The 25728-nt window shown below is 46.5% G+C and overlaps 1 pseudogene; it reads right to left on the bottom strand.

Moving 5' to 3' along the window:
• Nucleotides 1-8789: 8789 nt before the first annotated feature.
• Nucleotides 8790-23713, bottom strand: LOC135535321 (actin remodeling regulator NHS-like; annotated as a pseudogene).
• Between the last annotated feature and the right edge of the window lie 2015 nt (nt 23714-25728).

Raw genomic sequence — 25728 nt, 5'->3', positions numbered from 1 at the left:
CAACTTCTTATCATATACCTCTAGCAGTCTGCCACAGTCTGCCACAGATTATCTCTGTCCCAACTTCTTATCATATAACCTCTAGCAGTCTGCCACAGATTATCTCTGTACCAACTTCTTATCAACACCTCTAGCAGGCTGCCACAGATCACATTTGCCATAGGTGGATTAGTCTATTTTATTTACAGTCCCAATCTACCTCTAGTCTCATCACGATATCTCTGTTGCTGAGTGACTGAGCGGTAGGTGGGTTTGATCCTGGAGTCTTTAACAACTGAGCTATATTGTCGTTTAGCCTGTAGCTTTAGCCATCAGGACAATAGTTATTGTAATTAGACAATGGTATGGATGACAGCATAATGTGTGTGTCACCTGGGTTGTCCTGTAATGTATAATTACTGTGATCCGTCTAATCGTTTCCAAGGGGTCCCCAATGGGTCCCCGAGGGCCTCTAGGGTTACACAGTACCACAGCTGTTTGGACATATTGCTGGACCAAATCACCACAGGGACAGGTGGGGGGCACTAAACAGTTATCTTTAGTTACAAAGGCCTACATTCAATTATTTAGAGACTTTAATTTATTTAGATATGTTTACGTATATATTACTAAATATAGACATCATGATAAGCAAATCATAAATGTCTGAATTAAACATTAAAAATAAACATTTACTAGAATGCTATCAGCGTTATAAAAAAATTGTGGGAGCATTGGTCAGGTCTACCCAATAAATAACATTAAGTTTCTTAATGACGCGTTGGCATTTACCTCCCAAATAAAGACAGAATTGTTAGGCTATTTTCCACTTAATGTAGACTGTATGTATGTCTATGACTATGTCTCCACATGTGTGTATATGGTATTACCGTGTAATGATGAGACTCGTTATTTCTGTATAGGCTACAGTCTATGTGACGACCCCAATAAAGCCCCATAATAATTTGTCCATCCCAACTGCATAGCCGGAAAGCTGGCCTTAAATAAACGATCGCGTGCAGAACAATGTAATCACGTCGGAATGAATAGGTGTCATTAATTAGGGTTCATATATGGCTCATTCCATCATTTTCTGCTCCTCCAAATACGTGATGGCCTATCACTGCCATTCAGCCATGCAATTTCGGCCTCTCGCCTTTTAGAAACCATACAGTCGACCGACCATCATTTCAAGGTAAATTAGAACAAAGATAGATGCCATTACCATACAAGAAGAGCCCGTGTTGATGCTATGCCCGATGTTAAATCGTCAGTGTCCCGACGCTACAACGTAGAGACCGTAGCCAGCCCCCCCAAAAAACTGTTTCTTCCCTGGAGAAAGGCGGTAGTCCTGTGACAGCGAGGCTGCGCGCGCGCAGACGGTGTCCTCGGTTTTCTCCGGTACGTAGTATTTTGACAGGAGAGAGCTGTCCTCACCCTGCGAGCAAACCGTTATTTTGATAGTCTATGAAGCATATGCTATAGTACATCAGGTTTATAAGGAACGCTGTCAAACAGATGTAACTACAAAATATAATAATTTATAAACAATAATGCCTATCCTGACAGAAACAAATCTATAATTTCCATGGCAACGCATAGGCTATATCTATTCTATAGACAAGTAATCCAAATTAGTACATTTATTTGATGGTAAGCATCATTTGTGTGGAAGTTTATTGTTGACATTCCTATGATGTGATGGCCTTGTAGCTGTCCTGGGTCAAATACATGGACATGTCTTTCTGGATGTAATAGGTTGTTACATATATATTTTTTAACCTTTATTTAACCAGGCAAGTCAGTTAAGAACAAATTCTTATTTTCAATGACGGCCTAGGAACAGTGCCAAATTAACTGCATTTAGGGCCTGTTCAGGGCAGAACTTTGTACCTTGTCAGCACGGGGGTTTGAACTAGTCAACCTTCCACTAGTCCACCCTCTAACCACTAGATATACTCTGGATGCCTGACTGGGCTCCACCCAACCGTGTCCCATTAACATTCCACCTATCATGTGTAAATGCATCATCTCCACCATAACCGTTGGCTTTACTAAGTTATCATCAACATCTGACATGCACATATATGTGTTTCCCAGATGGATTAAGACGAGAATGTGTGAGGGAAAGCAGGTCACCTTTTCTCTCTTTGTTATTCAAAAGTCTTTGTTATTCTTTGAGGAAAATCAAATAGTTGTAGTATTCTGTAAAGGTTTAAGGCATGACGGCCCGACAGTTCATTTCCCCTATTCTGACTGTTTTAAATTTGGACAATGACTTCAGTTTGATTGCCACTTTCCTCAAGTAAGACATCAGTGGTGATGGGGGGAGGGGGAGGGTGAAGGGTTGGAAAGGGGAGGGAGTTCTTACCCCAGAGAATGGAACACAGGACACAACAGTTCAGTGAACTGTTTGAAGGCTCAGCTCCATGGGGGATTAAATGGGGTGAATTGAGAATTGATTTTCCCCAACTGGGTTTAGAAGTGGTAGTGGTGATGTTGGTGGTGGGTCGGGGCCTCAGCTCAGGACTGTTGGCTGGTCATCTGGGTGCGTCCTGGGGGTTAGAAGTTGAGTTGTGATGGGGTCACAGTGGTGGGTCAGACTTTAAAGGCCCACTATGGAACAATAGACCTTTCACAGCCTGTCTGTGAGGAGACAGACAGGTCAGGCTAGGGGTGAAGAGACAGACAGGTCAGGCTATGAGTGAGGAGACAGACAGGTCAGGCTATGAGTGAGGAGACAGACAGGTCAGGCTAGGGGTGAAGAGACAGACAGGTCAGGCTATGAGTGAGGAGACAGACAGGTCAGGCTATGGGTGAGGAGACAGACAGGTCAGGCTATGGGTGAGGAGACAGACAGGTCAGGCTAGGGGTGAGGAGACAGACAGGTCAGGCTAGGGGTGAGGAGACAGACAGGTCAGGCTATGGGTGAGGAGATAGACAGGTCAGGCTATGGGTGAGGAGACAGACAGGTCAGGCTATGGGTGAGGAGATAGACAGGTCAGGCTAGGGGTGAGGAGACAGACAGGTCAGGCTATGGGTGAGGAGACAGACAGGTCAGGCTATGGGTGAGGAGACAGACAGGTCGGGCTAGGGGTGAGGAGACGGACAGGTCAGGCTAGGGTGAGGAGACAGACAGGTCAGGCTAGACAGACAGGTCAGGCTATGGGTGAGGAGACAGACAGGTCAGGCTATGGGTGAGGAGACAGACAGGTTAGGCTATGAGTGAGGAGACAGACAGGTCAGGCTATGGGTGAGGAGATAGACAGGTCAGGCTAGGGGTGAGGAGACAGACAGGTCAGGCTATGGGTGAGGAGATAGACAGGTCGGGCTAGGGGTGAGGAGACAGACAGGTCAGGTCAGGGGTGAAGAGACAGACAGGTCAGGCTATGGGTGAGGTGATAGACAGGTCAGGAGTGAGGAGACAGACAGGTCAGGTTAGGGGTGAAGAAACAGACAGGTCAGGCTATGGGTGAGGAGACAGACAGGTCAGGGGGTGAGGAGACAGACAGGTCAGGCTAACCACAGACAGGTCAGGCTATGGGTGAGGGGACAGACAGGTCAGGCTAAGGAGCATTCAGGCCAGGCTATCAGGATACAGACAGGTCAGGCTAGGGGTGAGGATACAGACAGGTCAGGCTAAGGAGACAGACAGGTCAGGCTAGGGGTGAGCAGACAGGTCAGGCTATGGGTGAGGATAGACAGGTAGGCTATGAGGACCAGGTCAGGCTATGGGTGAGGATACAGTGCAGGCCATCCTGTCTGTTGGCTGAGGACACATCGACATCAGGCTGGTGGTGGGGCTTCTGACATTCTCTCAGGCTAGGGGTGAACCTGAGAAGCAATGAAAGAAAGGTCAGGCTCTGAGGAGACAGACAGGTTTGAAGAGACAGACAGTGAGGCTTGAGGAGACAGACCAGTCAGGCAGTGAGGAGACAGACAGGCATTTTCAGTCACTTCCTGTCCCAATGCATTCCCTTCACTCTGCCAGGTCTGCTCATCAGAGAGGCAAGGGACAGGGCCTCAAAGCAGATCGCCTCACAGTAGATGGGACCCAGCAATACAGTGCAGGCCATCCTGTCTGTTGGCTAAACTCCACAGCAGCGACACATCGCCATCTACTGGTGGTGGGGCTTCTAGACATTCTCTCCACTGAACCTGAGAAGCAATGAAACAAAGTTCCTCTGCGGATACTTTTATCCAGAGTGACTTACAACAGACTGACAGTGAGGGGATACATTTTCAGTGTGTGCGTGTGATCTCTGCTAGCGTTACACACACACACACTCGCACACGCACACACACACACACTCACGCACACACGCACGCACGCACACACGCACACACACACGACCTGTGTGACGTGAAGGACGTACAAGGACACCACATGTTTCTTTTCAAACGCAGTCACATTTATTGTCCTTTTCTATGCCCAGTCACTGAGCAGTCTGATGAGCTGTCAAATCAATACGATATAATGCAGTCAATGGAGGTCTCACGTTTACCCAAAAATAAATACAAGACTGAAATAGTGTTGCACAGCTCCAAAATATACAAAGGCTTGGAATTAATTCATTAATTAATCATGTAAACTTTGAAAATATTTTACAAAAAAGAAAAAAGATCTTTGCAACATTTTTAAAAAGGTTTACTATTTACATTTAGTTTTGTACAAAAATACAAAAAGGTGATACAATCTGTCATGTTCCAGCTTTGAGCCAGGTGCATCTTGTACCGCCCGAGCCAGGTGCATCTTGTACCGCCCGAGCCAGTTACACTGTACCACTCATCCTTTTAAATAGTTGCTTTTGTTTTTCATCTTTTTAAAGTAGGTTTTTCATGTTTTAATGTTTAAAGTTTCAAAATCATTTTTTTTGTGTGTTGGTTCTTTCCAGTACACTTCTGACTCTCTGAAACCCTTTGGCAGAAGCATGGTCTGTGCTCTCCTGATCATGCATCCTAAATTAATGAACCATGTATAATATATTTTAATCTATAGGGGAAATACAGTCTTTTACACAAATCATCACATATCATCATCAATATAACTTCAGGTTACAGCAAAAAGGAAAACACTTCACAAGCTCCACTATACCAGTGCAATAGGAGAATATTGTTTTGTTTGTTTTTCAACTTAAGGGAATCATGTCTCAGAGGAAAATAGTATTTTTTTTAAATCCAAGGTTAAAAGGTGTCAAGGTCAATGCAAACAAGAGAAGACTATTACCTCTGGCTCTCACTTCTGTGTTGGGGTATTACACTTCTGTGTTGGGGTATTACACTTCTGTGTTGGGGTATTACACTTCTGTGTTGGGGTATTACACTTCTGTGTTGGGGTATTACACTTCTGTGTTGGGGCATTACACTTCTGTGTTGGGGCATTACACTTCTGTGTTGGGGTATTACACTTCTGTGTTGGGGGTATTACACTTCTGTTTGTGGGGCCTGGACTCAGACGAACCAATGTCTTTAGTCTGTGGGGCCTGGACTCAGATGAACCAATGTCTTTAGTCTGTGGGGCCTGGACCAATGTCTTTAGTCTGTGGGGCCTGGACTCAGACTTTCTGTAGACTCAGACAAACCAATGTCTTTAGTCTGTGGGGCCTGGACTCAGACAAACCAATGTCTTTAGTCTGTGGGGCCTGGACTCAGATGAACCAATGACTTTAGTCTGTGGGGCCTGGACTCAGATGAACCAATGTCTTTAGTTTGTGGGGCCTGGACTCAGACAAACCAATGTCTTTAGTCTGTGGGGCCTGGACTCAGACAAACCAATGTCTTTAGTTTGTGGGGCCTGGACTCAGATGAACCAATGTCTTTAGTTTGTCTGGCCTGGACTCAGATGAACCAATGTCTTTAGTCTGTGGGGCCTGGACTCAGATGAACCAATGTCTTTAGTCTGTGGGGCCTGGACTCAGATGAACCAATGTCTTTAGTCTGTGGGGCCTGGACTCAGATGAACCAATGTCTTTAGTCTGTGGGGCCTGGACTCAGATGAACCAATGTCTTTAGTCTGTGGGGCCTGGACTCAGACAAACCAATGTCTTTAGTTTGTGGGGTTTGGACTCAGACAAACCAATGTCTTTAGTCTGTGGGGCCTGGCCTAGGGGGAAATGGCTACATTGCTACTTTACCGAAAGTTGAAAGACACTTGCAATGGGAACACAAATCATCAAAATATAATCTATATATTTTTTTGGGCTGCATACAGATTATGTCAAACTACTGTTACTAATCCATATGAACAATTAAAAATGACTTCAGAGGATCCCAAATATCTACTCAAGGTGGATTTTGACACTATATAGTTTAACGTTCATATTCTAAGACTGAGTCAGAAATGGCTCCCTTTTATTCCCTATGTAGTGCACTACTTTTGACCAGAGCCCTATGGGGTAGTGCACTAGGTAGGGAATAGGGTGCCATTTGGGATGCATTCTAAGAATGCACCGTCACGTTGAGCATCAGCCAGTTCAGTTCAATCATGATGTTATTATAGACTCTGATATGAAATGTCTTTACGTTTCACCATCATTCCTCTTCTAGGTTATTCAATATGATAGTAAAATAACTCTCTGGATAAAATATCCTGTGATTAAAAATAGTTTCTATACAATTCTGTATAATTATTGTCATTAATGAATGTCATCTTGTAGATCCTGGCAAGTTGTCGCACCATAATCTACATTTAAAAGAGAGACACAATGCATAGAGAGGTACCTGTCTCTTGGTTCCCCAATGTTCCCCAATGTTCCCCAGTGTCTAACTAGCCATTTTGTGTCATTTTGACCACAGAAAGGTTCACCAAACTCCTAGATATATATAGTATGGCATTTCAACACCAGGCAAATGAATGGCTGCAGTTTTATAGTCCAACAGTTTGTAAAACGATAAGATGAAATAGAATGTTAACACAATTATACCACACACTCTTAGAGAAAAAGGTTCCGAAAGGGTTCTTCAGCTCTTCCCATAGGAGAACCCTTTTTAGTTCCAGGTAGAACCCCTTTAAGTTCCATGTAGAACCCTCTGTAGAAAGGGTTCTACATGGAACAAAAAAGGGTTCTACCTAGAACTAAAAGGGTTATACTTGGAACCAAAAGGGTTCTTCAAAGGGTTCTCCTATAGGGACAGCCGAAAAACCCTTTCAGGTTCTAGATAGCACCTTTTTTTCTAAGAGTACAGGGAGGAATTGTAGTGCGTTGCCCTACCTAACGACGACCCTACCTCTACCTGCTCTGCTCACTGTCCACGTAATACATACATACACGCAGATGTGCACGCACACATACACACACAAGTGCACACGCATGCACATACCCATCCTACCTCCCTCAAGTCCCATCTCAAGCTCAATTCATCTGATCTTTTTACAAGGATTTCACCCTGGATCTTTTTACTAATAGCTAACTCCAGAACGTACTCATCCCTTACCTGGAACCTACGTAATAACTAACTCCAGAACATACTCATCCCTTGGAACCTACGTGATAACTAAATCCAGAACGTACTCATCCCTTACCTGGAACCTACATAATAACTAACTCCAGAACGTACTCATCCCTTACCTGGAACCTACGTAATAACTAACTCCAGAACGTACTCATCCCTTACCTGGAACCTACGTAATAACTAACTCCAGAACATACTCATCCCTTACCTGGAACCTACGTGATAACTAACTCCAGAACGTACTCATCCCTTACCTGGAACCTACGTAATAACTAACTCCAGAACGTACTCATCCCTTACCTGGAACCTACGTGATAACTAACTCCAGAACGTACTCATCCCTTACCTGGAACCTACGTAATAACTAACTCCAGAACGTACTCATCCCTTACCTGGAACCTACGTAATAACTAACTCCAGAACGTACTCATCCCTTACCTGGAACCTACGTAATAACTAACTCCAGAACGTACTCATCCCTTACCTGGAACCTAGGTACTCTTATAGCTTTCTTACGTTTTTCCAAATTCTCTGTTTGATTGTCCAGTCATTTTTTGTTCATTTTACAGTACAAGATACCCCCCTGTCCATGAACACAACTATACAAAACAGAATTGTCAAACATTTTCTACATATATTGAATTACACCCAACTTTACATATTCAAAAATGAAACTGAAAATTCGATATCTTTTCTCGTGGTAGTATCTCTAACAGATATTTCCCCTCTTGAAAAGGATATGGTGTTTTTTAGTTTATTGCATGCGATAGATGAAAATACTAATAAAACCACGAACACCACAGTGCTCTGCAGCAACAGATATGAATTCATGTCAAATTCTAATTAGTTCACAGCTTGTTTCCTCCTGTAACCTCATACACAGTGTCAGTTCAGTTAGTTCTGCAATTCAAATTTCGCTGAGTAACAGTTGTCCTTTAATCTATGTATCTCTACGTTAGATCTGTACAAACGAACAGTAATATGGTTGCAGAGGTATTCATAGAACACATTGAGTGACTTCATTGATCTACAGTTTTGTTTTTCAATGTAGAAACACAACTCTTCAAGATTGGTCTGTTCACCAGAAAGTCATTACTTTAAATGTATAACCCATTTGTTAGGTTAAATTAGTTTAAAACCTGAAAAAACACTAGAGAGAAGCGTAATATTTGAGTGAAATCTTAAAGATTCAACCGATATTTTCACGAGGACAGATGATTTGTTGTTTCTCTTAATGAGGTTGTGTGATTAATGTGTTGGGCTTTATGACGTGCCCCTGGCTACTGATGTTACGGAACTATGGAAAGATTGCACCCCCCCCACCCCACCTACCACCTACCCCCATAGAAACAGAATCTAGTCATTCTAGAATGTAGTTATTCTATTTCTACGTCACGAATCCACTCTGCTACAAATTATGGGTTTGTGTCGTTAAAAAATGTTTTGTATGTCTCTTCATATAGCTATGTTCTTTATATTCAATACAAATATACACAATAGGAATTTTCCATTATAAGATTAGTTTTATTTTTCTCAAGGAATATTCTTGAAGAATTCATAATGACGAAGTGCAAAGGAGAAGTGAGGCTTTGAAAACCCGATCCATTTCAACCTCCCAGCTAGCTAGCCAAACATTAGTGGTAAAGACCCTCGATAGCTTTTCTCTCTTTGTTTGTTTTTATAGTCCTAAATATCTCCTCTAGAGTAGTCAGTGAATCCCCGGCATGGCCCTCCAGCGCAGAAAGGCCACAGCACGATTGTCCCATCATCTCTTCTGACACCTTGACATCTGCACCACATCACTTCAACAAGACCAAATATTTCCCTTATGTGTCCCTGCCAGGAATCCCTGCACTGAGAGCTCTTCTAGGGGCAGAGGTCATTCCTATTTCTTTACATGTAGTTTATCTATGTGAGGATGGCATGTATACCTATGTGTGCTGTTAACTCACTCTTGGTAAAACAATACTTTGACACATGGCTGTCAATAGCGATCACAGTCCATTGTTTTGTGTTGGGGCGGTAGCAATACAAAACATATAGCTTATTCATTTTTGTCGACTGGGAATATTTTGTTTATGGTTGAAATAATGACCTGTCCTCTGGGTAAGTGTAGAGAGAAATGCAATTCTTTCGGAAAGCAGTTATTTTAGGGTCACGTTAGGACACGACATACAAGTCATCCAACATCCAAGAAGATAAAAAATTACGATGGATGTCCATTTGCTCCAACACACACACAGGTTGTCTTATCGCTCCATTTTTCTCTTCTTGTCCACGTTTCACTCAATACAGGATCTTGGGTTATTTAAAAAGGGAGTTCAAAGTTCAAAACAAGAACATTTTTTTTTCTTTCTTTACACTCTGAACAAAACACAAAGTTGTGTTCTTCAGTTCTGCACCAAGATATCAAACCCCCAGGCAGGTAGTCCAGAGTCGTCTTCTCTCTGGTTATACCCTCTTTGTTGAGTTGTGTATCCGTCAGTACTCAGTAGATAAGAACAGTAACAGCACTGAACCAGATCCATATAAATATGTCTATGTCCCAAATGGCACCCTATTCCTTATATGGGCCCTGGTCAAAAGTAGCACACCAAATAAGGATTAGGGTACATGTTTCTGCACTGAGCAGAGCGATCATTACGCGGAGCGATCATCATGGGGACTCCCATCTGAGTTCTCAGTCTCCCCCCTCTGATATGACCTGCATGGGTGCCGTGTAGAGTCGGCTACGGGTGCTGTAGCGACTACTATTGGCTGCAGGGGGGATCCGGGAACGCCCCTGTCTGGACGAAGCCGACGTGGGGGGTGTTTTAGGGCTGAAGCTGTCTGAACTGGGCCTGGGGAAGAGGCTGGGGGGGAAGAGTCGCTCCCGGCCGCCTGCAATGATGGCTCCTGCAGGGAGGGGGGCTCCTCGGTGGTGTACCTGACCTGGCCCTCAGCAGCCAAGGGGTGCCCAGGGGACTTAGGGGCAATGGGGCTCTTGAGGATCTCTGTAGCAGACATGCGGTAGCTGGAATCAGTCCGGCTGCCCTTCTTCAGGAGAAGCAGCTTGAACTCCTCGTTGGAGGTGCTGGACTTCTTGGCGCTGCGGTAGATGGGTCCTGGGGTGCGCTGGGTCCCGGCCGCGGTCAGGGTGGAGAGGGCTGGGGCGGGGGGGATGATGAGAGGGGGCGGAGGAGGGATGGCTGGGAGGATAGCTGCAGGTGGAACGACGGCAGCCGGAGGAGGACACAGACGGCTCTTCCCACTCAGCTCTCCAGAGTCCTTACGGCCCAGGACTTTTCTCTTGGACCTAGAATAGGAGAGTGTTACACGGTTCAGGTAAACAGGACATTTTATAGCCCATTCTGGTTCTGATGGGTTTCTGCTGTGTTCTGATGTCTGTGGGTTTCTGCTGTGGTTCTGATGTCTGACTGCTGTGGTTCTGATTTTATAGCCCATTCTGATGGGTTTCTGTGGTTCTGATGTCTGATGGGTTTCTGCTGTGGTTCTAATGTCTGATGGGTTTCTGCTGTGGTTCTGATGTCTGATGGGTTTCTGCTGTGGTTCTGATGTCTGATGGGTTTCTGCTGTGGTTCTGATGTCTGATGGGTTTCTGCTGTGGTTCTGATGTCTGATGGGTTACTGCTGTGGTTCTAATGTCTGATGTGTTTCTGCTGTGGTTCTGATGTCTGATGGGTTTCTGCTGTGGTTCTGATGTCTGATGGGTTTCTGCTGTGGTTTTCTGCTGTGGTTCTGAATGTCTGATGGGTTTCTGCTGTGGTTCTGATGTCTGATGGGTTTCTGCTGTGGTTCTAATGTCTGATGGGTTTCTGCTGTGGTTCTGATGGGTTTCTGCTGTGGTTCTGATGTCTGATGGGTTTCTGCTGTGGTTCTAATGTCTGATGGGTTTCTGCTGTGGTTCTGATGTCTGATGGGTTTCTGCTGTGGTTCTGATGTCTGATGGGTTTCTGCTGTGGTTCTGATGTCTGATGGGTTTCTGCTGTGGTTCTGATGTCTGATGGGTTTCTGCTGTGGTTCTGATGTCTGATGGGTTTCTGCTGTGGTTCTAATGTCTGATGGGGTTCTGCTGTGGTTCTGATGTCTGATGGGTTACTGCTGTGGTTCTGATGTCTGATGGGTTTCTGCTGTGGTTCTAATGTCTGATGGGTTTCTGCTGTGGTTCTGATGTCTGATGGGTTTCTGCTGTGGTTCTGATGTCTGATGGGTTTCTGCTGTGGTTCTAATGTCTGATGTTTCTGATGGGTTTCTGCTGTGGTTCTGATGTCTGATGGGTTTCTGCTGTGGTTCTGATGTCTGATGGCTTTCTGCTGTGGTTCTAATGTCTGATGGGTTTCTGCTGTGGTTCTGATGTCTGATGGGTTTCTGCTGTGGTTCTATGTCTGATGGGTTTCTGCTGTGGTTCTAATGTCTGATGGTTTCTGCTGTGGTTCTGATGTCTGATGGCTTTCTGCTGTGGTTCTAATGTCTGATGGGTTTCTGCTGTGGTTCTGATGTCTGATGGGTTTCTGCTGTGGTTCTAATGTCTGATGTTTCTGCTGTGGTTCTAATGTCTGATGTTTCTGCTGTGGTTCTGATGTCTGATGGGTTTCTGCTGTGGTTCTGATGTCTGATGGGTTTCTGCTGTGGTTCTGATGTCTGATGGGTTTCTGCTGTGGTTCTAATGTCTGATGGGTTTCTGCTGTGGTTCTGATGTCTGATGGGTTTCTGCTGTGGTTCTGATGTCTGATGGGTTTCTGCTGTGGTTCTGATGTCTGATGGTTTCTGCTGTGGTTCTAATGTCTGATGGGTTTCTGCTGTGGTTCTGATGTCTGATGGGTTTCTGCTGTGGTTCTAATGTCTGATGGGTTTCTGCTGTGGTTCTGATGTCTGATGGGTTTCTGCTGTGGTTCTGATGTCTGATGGGTTTCTGCTGTGGTTCTGATGTCTGATGGGTTTCTGCTTTTCTAATGTCTGATGGGTTTCTGCTGTGGTTCTGATGTCTGATGGGTTTCTGCTGTGGTTCTGATGTCTGATGGGTTTCTGCTGTGGTTCTGATGTCTGATGGGTTTCTGCTGTGGTTCTGATGTCTGATGGGTTTCTGCTGTGGTTCTAATGTCTGATGGGTTTCTGCTGTGGTTCTAATGTCTGATGGGTTTCTGCTGTGGTTCTAATGGTTCTAATGTCTGATGGGTTTCTGCTGTGGTTCTAATGTCTGATGGGTTTCTGCTGTGGTTCTAATGTCTGATGGGTTTCTGCTGTGGTTCTAATGTCTGATGGGTTTCTGCTGTGGTTCTAATGTCTGATGGGTTTCTGCTGTGGTTCTGATGTCTGATGCATTTCTGCTGTGGTTCTAATGTCTGATGTTTCTCTGTTTGTGATGTCTGATTTGCTGCAACCTTGTGTTCTCTGTTTGTAAAACAATGAAGATCTTTTGAACTGAAATGAAGATAGTGACAGATAAATGTAATAATAATATTGGTTATGACAAGTACAGCTATAACCCAGTGAGTCAAAAATAATACAGTTATTTGAAGTGAATTGAAAGTGACCTGTGGATCATGGCGAACAGGTCTTCAGTAGTACGTGATTTGCTGGGCGACATGAAGACAACATCATCATCAGGTTTGGTTGTTTCGTCAGTCAGAGGAGAGAGGGAGTTGTCACTGGGACTAGTAGACTCTGGAGGAAAAGGAACAGGAGGTTATAGGGAATACCATGCCAGATCTGATCACATTCCTTATAGGTCATTAAAGACTAGAGATGAGAGGACCACAACAGAACAGAAGTGATCTGATCACATTCCTTATAGGTCATTAAACCCTCTAGAGATGAGAGGACCACAACAGAAGTGATCTGATCACATTCCTTATAGGTCATTAAACCCTCTAGAGATGAGAGGACCAGAACAGAAGGAAGAGAAAGGGGATTATACTGTTACTTGAAGTCTCTTAAATTAATACATCAATTCAAAAACAATTCATTGCTAAAAAGTCTCAAAGTAAAATAAAGTTTTAAGTAAAGTACTAAAGCTGCAATATGTCACTTTTTGGGTGACCCGACAAAATTCACATAGAAATGTGTTTATATAGATCTGTCATTCTCATTGAAAGCAAGTCTAAGAAGTCGTATAGATCTGTTCTATGTGCTCTATTTCTACGCTTCCCGTTTTTGCGTCTTTTACTTGTGGTTTTGTACACCAGCTTCAAACAGCTGAAAATACAACATTTTTGGTTATGGATAAGATATTTCACAGCGCTTTAGATGGTACAATGACTCACTACACTATATTTGCTTGTTGTGACACATAAACTGAAATTAGGCGAACTGTTCTAATTTTTGAAACCAGGAAATGGCGGAGGGATTTCTGCATAACGCATAATATTTAAGTAGGGTACAAGTAAAATCTACCAGTCCAGACTGACCTTTGCTGAAGTAGTCCTCTGTGTCCGGTGTGGTGGAGTCATCTCTGCTGTTATCCTGAGAGGCACTTCTGGTAGGAACCCCTGATGATGTCATCTCATAGCGGTCCTCTCCACTCCGACCTCTTAGATCTATCACATGGCTGATTGAGTAAGGGTGTGATGCTTCCATCGTTACACCGGGCACTTTGTCAGGACCGCTGCTTGGGCCCAAGTCCCACCTCTGGACCATTTGACTGTGACAGGAGTGTGTCTGTGACTGGCTGTGATAATGTGACTGGGACTGATATGAGTGGGACTCCTCTAGCGTCTCGTACGTCGGTGGTTCCCTTGGATGATCTCTTTGATGATATTCTCGATATTCTCTAATGAGGCCTTGACTGTGACTCATAACCCTTGATATCTCTCTATCGTGCTCTTCCTCCTCCTCGTCTTCTTCGTCCTCTATCCGCTCCCCTAGCACGTGGCACTCCGGGTGTGTAGTAGGAATCACGGGTTCTGGAGTTGGCGGTGGCGCTCGGTGCGTGGGTTCCTCAAGTTCCAAAGGTTCCGCAGGGCGCGTCCGGAACGCCGTCATTGCCCAGAAGGTTCCGGGGCTGTAGCGGTCCTGCCGGTGCCTGGCCAGGCTCTCATAGGTCGGGGGGCCGTCCGGGTGCTGCATGGGGGTGGGGTGGTGCTGGGGCTGGGGTACAGAGTGGTGGTGGTGCTCCTGAGAAGGGTGGTGGGGTCCTGGGTCGGTGGTGGTGGGGGTTTCTGGGCGATGGGTCTCCTGGGTGGCAGGGGCCTGGTGTTGGTGTCAGAGTGGGGGGTCACGATGGTTACACTGGGCATCTTGGGTCTGGTGGCAGGGGCCCCTGAAGCCTCGTGGGCCCATGCTTGTGGAGGTGGTGGAGGCTCCTGGCCCTGAGCACCCTGAGCCTGGCCCCGGGCCTGGGGCTGAGAACCATCGGTGGCCCTGTGGCCGATGGAACGTAGCTGGACGGAGCGCAGCACAGTGGGGGTGATGGCCAGGGCCATGGGGTTGGCAGCAAGTGGGGCCTCTGGAGTCAGAGTGGTTCCATTGATATACACAGAGGGGGCTGCACTAGCGTTAGCACTAGCACTAGCGTTAGCATTAGAACTAGCGTGAGCGTTAGCACAAGCTTTAGCGTTAGCACTAGCTTTAGCACTAGCATTAGCGTTAGCGGCTGCAGTGTTACACGCGGTGGCCCGGGCCTCTGCTGCTGCTGCTGCCCTCTGCTTGTTCTGGTGCAGCGTGTGCATGTGGGTCCGGTGGGCCAGAGTGGGTAACGGCCGGCTGCCATGGGCGCTGTGAAGAGAACTTAAGTCCAGCTGGGTGGGTGGAGCCGGAAGTCATAGTCCTTCCTGGATGACGAGGAAGAGGAAGAGGAACAGGAAGAGGAGGATCCAGAGGCCGAGCTAGAGAACTGGGTCTGGGCCTGGTGCTGCAGCGAGGATAGAGAAGACTTCCTCTCGGGGACTTTGGGTTTCCGTTTCCCGCTGGTCGGAGAGAGCGGGCCGGGGAAGAACGCTAATGGGAATGAAGACGTGGGCGTCTCGGATTGGCTGGAGTATCCGCTGGAGGGCGGCGAGGCCAGCCAGCTTCTCAGGAGAGCCCAGCTTGAAGTCTCCATCCCCGGGGGAAGAGGAGGGGAGGTGGGCCTGGAGGAGCTGGAACCAGAGCCGGAGGAATGCATCAACGCCTGGGTCTCTCCCCGGGAGAGGAGGAGCTGCCCACTGGCGACTTGATGCATTCAATAACAGTAGTAACCGTAGCAGTGCTGGAGTTGGACAAGGAGCCGTTGGGGTCCAGGTTATTTTGGGATTTCAAGTCGTTGAGGAACCAGAGGTCTGCATAGTCAGACTGAACGGCGCCCTCGTCCTTGAAGGAGTGAGTGTCAGTGGACCCGAACGAGGTGGGCTCCGTCATCTCCACAGTCCTGGGGCTCCTGGGGCTCCCCATCCCCAGGCACCACCACCACCCAATGCCTCAGCCTCCAACCCAGGACTCTCCACCTCCCTGGGCTGGCCATGTCCAGCTGCAGCCTCATCTCTCTGTCTCTGGAAGACATGGGCAGGTTCAGGGTCTGGGTCTGCCCACTACTATGAATCTTTGGTTGGTCCTGGTCGCCCCGCTCATCGCCCTGCTCATCGCCCTGCTCATCGCCCTGCTCATCGCCCTGCACATGTCGCCCTGCTCCTTCGCCCTGCTCAGGGGGACGTTCTCTGGAGCACTAGCGCTACACGTCTCCTTCAGCGATGAGCTCCGTTTGGTGGGGGTGGTTTGACCTTTGGTTTCTTCAGCGGACGACACGGTCTCCCTAGCGTCATGGTGGCTCCCCTGTAGTCAGAGGACTGAGGAGGATACCCAGCCATGCCCTCTCCCTCACCAGGCGTAGCGCCCACAGTATTACCCTGGCCACAGTCAGCGCCAGAGCCCACTGCTGCATAGTTGTACATGTAGCTCCTGTAACTCTGTCCCTGCATGGAGTCAACGTGCATGGAGGATGAGTAGAAGCCCTGGGAGTCTGCTGCAGCAGGAGGGGGAGCTTCGGTCTGAGAAGCCGTCGTAGGTGCTGATGCTGGTGAAGTCTATCCTGGTCTGGTCCCCCTGGACGAACGCCTGGGGCTGAAGTCCTGACTACACAGCTGGTCCTGATCAGCCTAGAACAGGATAACATAACATTATATAAGATAAGAGGAGACAAGATAAGAGAAAGATTAGAAGAAAAGATTAGAAGAGGAGAGGTGAGGAGAGGATAATCTATATTGCTAAATAGCAGTGGTACCTGGTCTTGAGGGTAGGTCCACTCTCCTCGCTGGCAGTACTGACCCCTGCATCATCCAGCTGGTCAGTGGCTGAGGAGGTGAAGGAGCTGGACCTATGACCCTGGCCCTATAATAATAATGATAATAATTCACCATAATAATAAATACGATTTATATAGCTATTTTCCAGTAGCTCAATGTGCTTTATCTAGTTCAGTTAAGAAAATGTAGCTTAATTTTATTTACAGCTAAAATATGAACTTCCTGTACAAAAGTCCCAACCAACAATACCGTGTCCAAGTCAATAAATAAAGTATTGAAGACAGGAAGTGAAAGGTAAGTAGGATCGTCAGGAAACTCACCTGTGGCTGATCTGAATGGTACGGGTCGATGATAAAGCGGTGAGGTCATCGATGGCGTGTGGCGCGGCGTTGAGCGACAGCTCCGAGTCACAGTGGGAGGAGCCGGTCAGAGGGGGGATGCGGCGGGGGGCAGTGTCTCAGAGGTCTGGGAGGGGCATGTGGAACTGCTGCCACTCCAGTTACCACTGGACGACACTAGGTGTAGTCCTCCTTATAGGAATAATACATGTTATCTGTTTCTGTAGTGAGAGCACTTTTCTATCACATGCAGAAAGCTGTAGAAAGCTCAGTACACCCCTGGACAGGACATCATATAAGTAAGTCAGCCTTGTCCAATGCCAGAATGGCCCATTGGGCAGGACACTAGTCTATCTCCTGTTTCTGTATCTTGAGGCAGCTTGATGTACAGTACACCCCCTGGACAGGACACTAGTCTATCTCCTGTTTCTGAGACAGCTTGATGTACCAGTACACCCCCTGGACAGGACACTTCTATCTCACTGTTTCTGTATCTTGAGGCAGTGTACTTGGACAGGACTGTAGTCTATCTCCTGTTTCTGTAGTACACCCCCTGGACAGGACACTAGTCTATCTCCTGTTTCTGTAGTGAGACAGCTGGATGTACAGTACACCCCCTGGACAGGACACTAGTCTATCTCCTGTTTCTGTAGTGAGACAGCTTGATGTACCAGTACACCCCCTGGACAGGACACTAGTCTATCTCCTGTTTCTATATCTTGAGGCAGCTTGATGTACCAGTACACCCCCTGGACAGGACACTAGTCTATCTCCTGTTTCTATATCTTGAGGCAGCTTGATGTACCAGTACACCCCTGGACAGGACACTAGTCTATCTCCTGTTTCTGTAGTGAGACAGCTGGATGTACCAGTACACCCCTGGACAGGACACTAGTCTATCTCCTGTTTCTGTAGTGAGACAGCTGGATGTACAGTACACCCCTGGACAGGATACACCCCCTTGAGACAGGACACTAGTCTATCTCCTGTTTCTATATCTTGATGTGAGACAGCTGGATGTATCTCAGTACACCCCCTGGACAGGACACTAGTCTGTGCTCATCAAAAACAAACTGACAAAAACAAATCAAATGACTTCCAAAAGGCTACAAGCAAAAGAAGACAGAAGACAAGATACACAGATAAGTGAAGATGGCAACGGACAGGACGTACCTTGTGGTCTATCTGTCCTCTCAGCACCCCGTCGTAGAGACAGAGTGGATGGGGCTGCTGAAGGTGTCTGAGCTGGAGGGATGATCTCACAGTTCCCCATATCGACCTTGATGTACCCACCCCCTGGGGAGGCTGGGAGCTGGATGCCCCTCACCCCTCCATCCATCACCTGTTTCTATATCTTGTGACTGGACTCCCCTCGTCTCCTTTCTGTATCCTTGTCCTCTTCAGACTCCCCAGCTGCAGCTCTGGCATGGCCTGGTCATCCGTTTCTATATCTTACTCTCCTCACCCCTGGACGTCTTTTAACATCCAAACAAAATGACTTCCAAGGCCAAGCAAAGAAAACGTTCCGGGAGATGGCAAGTCCTCCGTCTCGTATGGAGAAGAGCTCCTCATCTTCATCGTCCCTTAATGACCTGACGGGAGGCGGACCGCCCCCTCCTCCATCATCATCCTCATCTTTCGTCCCCAGCTGCAGCTCTGTCCTGGTCCTCGTCGCCCCGTTCCGGGAGGGAAGTCCTCCGTCGTATGGAGAGAGCCCCTGCATCCGTCATCATCATCCTCTTCGAGGAGGTCCTCGTCGGGGCGGGAAGCCCTCGCGAGGAGGCTGCGGAGGCGGTGGCCATGGCCGGTGTCAGGGTGGTCGGGGACGAGGGAGATGTTCCCGGTGGAGTGGGAGAGGGAGCGGGGATTCCCCCCTGGCCGCCGCGCTGGGCACGTATCTCGTCTCCTGGATGGGCGCCACCGCCACCGGTCAGGCAGTCGTCCGTCTGGCAGCCGGAGTCCTTGGTGTCCCCTCGGAGGGACAGCTCCTCCTGACAGAGGGACAGGTGAGGGTTGGTGTGGACCACCACTGTCCTTTCCCTCGTCACTGGGACTCATCAGAGTCTGAAGGGGAAACAGGGGTGGCAGTAAGTCATCCATCAACATGATTAAAAATAAAAGTCTGAATCTCTGTTTTTCTATCAGTGAAATTCAGGCAGATGCAATATTTGTTCAAGTCTAAATGGTAGGATAAATATGCATGTTTGTTTGTCTCAGAAAATAGGATTGTGTTAAACCATCAAAGTAAAGAAACATAGAGGAGGAACAACAACTTTACAGTCAGTTGACTGAGTGGTTAATGACAGTACTTGGAGGTCAGGCACAGACAGACAGACAGTATAACAGACAGACAGCTGTACCCATGTCCTGTTGAACTCGTCTGGGGATCCCGGTGATGGTCTTCCTCCTCCTCAGCTTCCTCCTCCTCTGCAGCACAGACTGGGAGTGTACCAGGGAGCAGCGCACACTAGCCTCCCTGTCGAACCCCACCCCTGTGGAGGGAACACACGCAATGTACAACATTGATGACATTTGTGTCCGTCAAGAGTAATGTCTTTCCACATCTCACAAATGACATTCCACACAGTTTACAAGTTCCACACACTCACTAATACACAAACAACAGTTAATTAATTTATTAATTGATTCAAACAACCGACTGAGAGGGGGAGAGAGGAAAGGAGTGAGAGAAGGAGAAGTGGGCGACAGAATGTACACAGAGTGAGAGAGAGAAAAGGGAGAGAAAGAGAGAGAGCGACAGAATGTAGAGTGAGAGAGAGAGAAAGAGAGAAAGAGAGAAGCACAGAGTGAGAGAGAGGAGAGAGAGAGAAAGAGAGAGGAGAGCGACAGAATGTACAGAGTGAGAGAGAGAGAAAGGAAGAGAGAGAAGAGAGAGAGCGACAGAATGTACAGAAGAGAGAGAGAGAAAGGGAGAGAGATGCGACAGAATGTACAGAGTGAGAGAGAGAGAGGAAGAGAGAGAATGTAGAAAAAGGAGAGTGAGGAAAGAAGAGAGAGAGCGGCAGAATTGTCAGGATTTGGCCAGGGTTGTTCCGGGTTTTGGTCACTAGATGCCCCCATTGTGCTTTTTGACCTTATGTTTTCCCTTGTTCCCCATTATTATTTGCACCTGTACCTCGTTTCCCCCTGATTGTATTTAAACCCTTAGTTTCCCTCAGTTCTGTGCTCTGTGTTTGTATGTTTAGCACCCAGCCCTAGTGTTCTGTGTTTTCTTGTATTCCGGTGAGATGCTCTTGAGAATTCTGTTTGTTTTTAGTGTCTCTTGAGGAGAGTGCTATTCCTACCACCTTTTGGATTTGCCATTTTTGTATTTAGGACTTCTCCTTTTTACTTTATTAAATACACCGTCTTAAGTACTGCTGTGTCTGCCTCATCTTCTGGGTTCTGCTGACTATTCGTGGCTCAGTTGGTTAAGTGACTGTTTCTCACTCCGGAGACCCAGGTTAGTAACCGGGTCCTGACAGAAATGTACAGAGTGAGATAGAGAGAGAAGAGAGAGAGAGACAGAGATGTAGAGAGTTAGAGAGAGAGAGAGAGGGAGCGACAGAATGTACAGAGTGAGAGAGAGAAAGGGAGAGAGAGAGAGCGCGACAGAATGTACAGAGTGAGGAGAGAGAGAGAGACAGAATGTACGGAGAGAGTGAGAGAGAGAGACGCGATTGAGAGAATATCAGACACATCCAGGGACAGACATTGGAGCTATGTTGTGTTTACCAGTGACGTTGATGGGGATGATGCACGGGACACGACTGCTGGGTCCTCTTCATCCTCTCCTGAGGGTGGGCAGAGGCAGGGCCTTGGACCCAGTTGGTCTGCTTGTCCAGTGTGGAGGGGTTGGGGATAGCACCAGTAGACCTGTGGCCCACTGCACTCAGCATCAGGGTCAGTGGTAGTGGCAGCCTGAAGCAGATGGAGAGAGATACAGTCAGTTGGTGTTGTAGGGTTAGAGTAACACCTAGAAAAGTTACAAATGGTATACTTAATCAATAAGGCACAAGGGGTGTGGTATGTGGCCAATATACCCGGCTAAGGGAGGCTGTTCTTTGGCACAACCCGAGGTGCCTTATTGCTATTATAAACTGGTTATCAGCACAATTAGAGCAGTAAAAATAAATGTTTTGTCATACCCGTGGTATACGGTCTGATATACCACGGCTGTCAGCCAATCAGCATTCAGGCCTGGAACCAGCCAGGTTATAATATTCTCGATATACTCTACCACTATAGGACCAGAGCATCATGGCTCACTATATAGGGAATAGAGAACAAGGCCCTTTTCAACACATGCTTAGATGTATTATACAAAGGCCAACATACAAAGTACATTGTCTTCAGGCAGTTACTTAACTCTTTATGTTTAACAGTTATACACTTACAAGGCACAGACACAAAATGAGCAAAACATTTGAATTCCGTTTCAGTAAATGTTCTGGAGGAAAGGGGAAATGAGAACAGAAGATATCAAGATCAACACAGAGATCAACAGACAGCTCAAATGCTCAAGTGTCAAAGAGCATGATTCAGGAAAGTCCCAGAGTTCTGGATAGTGGTCAGAAGTTGAAAAGAGTGGAGAGGAGAATGATCATGTTTTGAAGACAGTAGACAGGAGCTAATGAGATGTAGACAGGAGACAGTAGACAGGAGCTAATGAGATGTAGACAGTAGACAGGAGCTAATGAGATGTAGACAGTAGACAGGCTAATGAGATGTAGACAGGAGACAGTAGACAGGAGCTAATGAGATGTAGACAGGAGCTAATGAGATGTAGACAGTAGACAGTAGACAGGAGCTAATGAGATGTAGACAGGATGGTAGACAGAGCTAATGAGATGTAGACAGTAGACAGGAGCTAATGAGATGTAGACAGTAGACAGGAGCTAATGAGATGTAGACAGTAGACAGTAGACAGTAGACAGCTAATGAGATGAAGAGAGTAGACAGTAGACAGTAGACAGGAGCTAATGAGATGTAGACAGTAGACAGGAGCTAATGAGATGTAGACAGGAGACAGTAGACAGGAGCTAATGAGATGTAGACAGGAGACAGGAGCTAATGAGATGTAGACAGGAGACAGTAGACAGGAGCTAATGAGATGTAGACAGGAGACAGTAGACAGGGCTAATGAGATGTAGACAGTAGACAGGAGCTAATGAGATGTAGACAGTAGACAGTAGACAGGAGCTAATGAGATGTAGACAGTAGACAGTAGACAGGAGCTAATGAGATGTAGACAGGAGACAGTAGACAGGAGCTAATGAGATGTAGACAGTAGACAGGAGCTAATGAGATGTAGACAGTAGACAGGAGCTAATGAGATGTAGACAGGAGACAGTAGACAGGAGCTAATGAGATGTAGACAGTAGACAGTAGACAGGAGCTAATGAGATGTAGACAGGAGACAGTAGACATGAGCTAATGAGATGTAGACAGTAGACAGGAGCTAATGAGATGTAGACAGGAGACAGTAGACATGAGCTAATGAGATGTAGACAGTAGACAGGAGCTAATGAGATGAAGACAGTAGACAGGAGCTAATGAGATGTAGACAGTAGACAGGAGCTAATGAGATGTAGACAGTAGACAGGAGCTAATGAGATGTAGACAGTAGACAGGAGCTAATGAGATGTAGACAGGAGACAGTAGACAGGAGCTAATGAGATGTAGACAGTAGATAGGAGCTAATGAGATGAAGACAGTAGACAGGGAGAATGAGATGTAGACAGTAGACAGGAGCTAATGAGATGTAGACAGTAGACAGGAGCTAATGAGATGTGAATACAGTAGACAGGAGCTAATGAGATTTAGTAGACAGTAGACAGGAGCTAATGAGATGTAGACAGTAGACAGGAGCTAATGAGATGAGACAGTACAGTTGAGATGACGACAGTAGACAGGAGCTAATGAGATGTAGACAGTAGACAGGGAGCTAATGAGATGTAGACAGTAGACAGGAGCTAATGGAGATGAAGACAGTAGACGGTAGACAGTAGACAGGAGCTAATGAGATGAAGAGAGTAGACAGTAGACAGTAGACAGTAGACAGAGCTAATGAGATGTAGACAGGAGACAGGAGCTAATGAGATGAAGACAGTAGACAGGAGCTAATGAGATGAAGAAGAGTTGAGATGAGACAGTAGACAGGAGCTAATGAGATGTAGACAGTAGACAGGAGCTAATGAGATGTAGACAATAGACAGTAGACAGGAGACAGTAATAATGAGATGAAGACGGAGATGTAGACAGTAGGAATGAGATGTAGACAGTAGACAGTGAACAGGAGCTCATGGAGACAGTAGACAGCTAATGAGATGAAGACAGTAGACAAGAGCTAATGAGATGAAGACAGTAGAGATGTAGCTAATAATAGAGAGACAGTAGACAGAGCTAATGAGATATAGACAGTAGACAGTAGACAGCATGTAGACTAGACAGTAGACAGGAGCTAATGAGATGTAGACAGTAGACAGGAGCTAATGAGATGAAGAAAGTAGACAGTAGACAGAGCTAATGAGATGTAGACAGTAGACAGGAGCTAATGAGATGTAGACAGTAGACAGGTTAGAACAGCAGGAAGGAGCTAATGAGATTTAGAACTAGTATTACAATTCATTTCGGGAGTAGATTTTTAAACCACGAAACCTGGAATGCAGGCAAATACCTTTCTGGTCCATGGGGTGAAGAAGGCAACATTCAGTGGGGGAGGGGGAGCTAATGAACACAAAACATGTGAAAACAAAAATGATGACAGTAGATCGATGGGCTAAATGAAATGGATGGGACTTAGTAGACAAGGTGAAATCATATTGAATGAAACATTAGACAGACAGGATGAAACATGGGGACCCAGTTAGACAGACTAATGAAACATGGGGACCCAACATTAGACAGACAGGATGAAACATGGGGACCCAACATTAGACAGACAGGATGAAACATGGGGACCCAACATTAGACGAACAGGATGAAACATGGGGACCCAACATTAGACAGACAGGATGAAACATGGAGACCCAACATTAGACAGACAGAGGAGATGAAACTACCTGGGGACCCAACATTAGACAGACAGGATGAAACATGGGGACCCAACATTAGACAGACAGGATGAAACATGGGGCAACATTAGACAGACAGGATGAAACATGGAGACCCAACATTAGACAGACAGGATGAAACATGGAAGCCCAACATTAGACAGACAGGATGAAACATGGGGACCCAACTTAGAGACAAAGGTGAAATCATATTGAATGAAACATTAGACAGACAGGATGAAACATGGGGACCCAACATTAGACAGACAGGATGAAACATGGGGACCCAACATTAGACAGACAGGATGAAACATGGGGACCCAACATTAGACAGACAGGATGAAACATGGGGACCCAACATTAGACAGACAGGATGAAACATGGGGACCCAACATTAGACAGACAGGATGAAACATGGAGACCCAACATTAGACAGACAGGATGAAACATGGGGACCCAACATTAGACAGACAGGATGAAACATGGGGACCCAACATTAGACAGACAGGATGAAACATGGGGACCCAACATTAGACAGACAGGATGAAACATGGGGACCCAACATTAGACAGACAGGATGAAACATGGGGACCCAACATTAGACAGACAGGATGAAACATGGGGACCCAACATTAGACAGACAGGATGAAACATGGGGACCCAACATTAGACAGACAGGATGAAACATGGGGACCCAACATTAGACAGACAGGATGAAACATGGGGACCCAACATTAGACAGACAGGATGAAACATGGGGACCCAACATTAGACAGACAGGATGAAACATGGGGACCCAACATTAGACAGACAGGATGAAACATGGAGACCCAACATTAGACAGACAGGATGAAACATGGGGACCCAACATTAGACAGACAGGATGAAACATGGGGACCCAACATTAGACAGACAGGATGAAACATGGGGACCCAACATTAGACAGACAGGATGAAACATGGGGACCCAACATTAGACAGACAGGATGAAACATGGGGACCCAACATTAGACAGACAGGATGAAACATGGGGACCCAACATTAGACAGACAGGATGAAACATGGGGGACCCAACATTAGACAGACAGGATGAAACATGGGGACCCAACATTAGACAGACAGGATGAAACATGGGGACCCAACATTAGACAGACAGGATGAAACATGGGGACCCAACATTAGACAGACAGGATGAAACATGGGGACCCAACATTAGACAGACAGGATGAAACATGGGGACCCAACATTAGACAGACAGGATGAAACATGGGGACCCAACATTAGACAGACAGGATGAAACATGGGGACCCAACATTAGACAGACAGGATGAAACATGGGGACCCAACATTAGACAGACAGGATGAAACATGGGGACCCAACATTAGACAGACAGGATGAAACATGGGGACCCAACATTAGACAGACAGGATGAAACATGGGGACCCAACATTAGACAGACAGGATGAAACATGGGGACCCAACATTAGACAGACAGGATGAAACATGGGGACCCAACATTAGACAGACAGGATGAAACATGGGGACCCAACATTAGACAGACAGGATGAAACATGGGGACCCAACATTAGACAGACAGGATGAAACATGGGGACCCAACATTAGACAGACAGGATGAAACATGGGGACCCAACATTAGACAGACAGGATGAAACATGGGGACCCAACATT

Source organism: Oncorhynchus masou, unplaced genomic scaffold, assembly GCF_036934945.1.
Source record: "Oncorhynchus masou masou isolate Uvic2021 unplaced genomic scaffold, UVic_Omas_1.1 unplaced_scaffold_4776, whole genome shotgun sequence".
In the NCBI taxonomy this organism is placed as follows: domain Eukaryota; kingdom Metazoa; phylum Chordata; class Actinopteri; order Salmoniformes; family Salmonidae; genus Oncorhynchus; species Oncorhynchus masou.
This window is presented reverse-complemented; position numbering and strand designations above follow the sequence as displayed.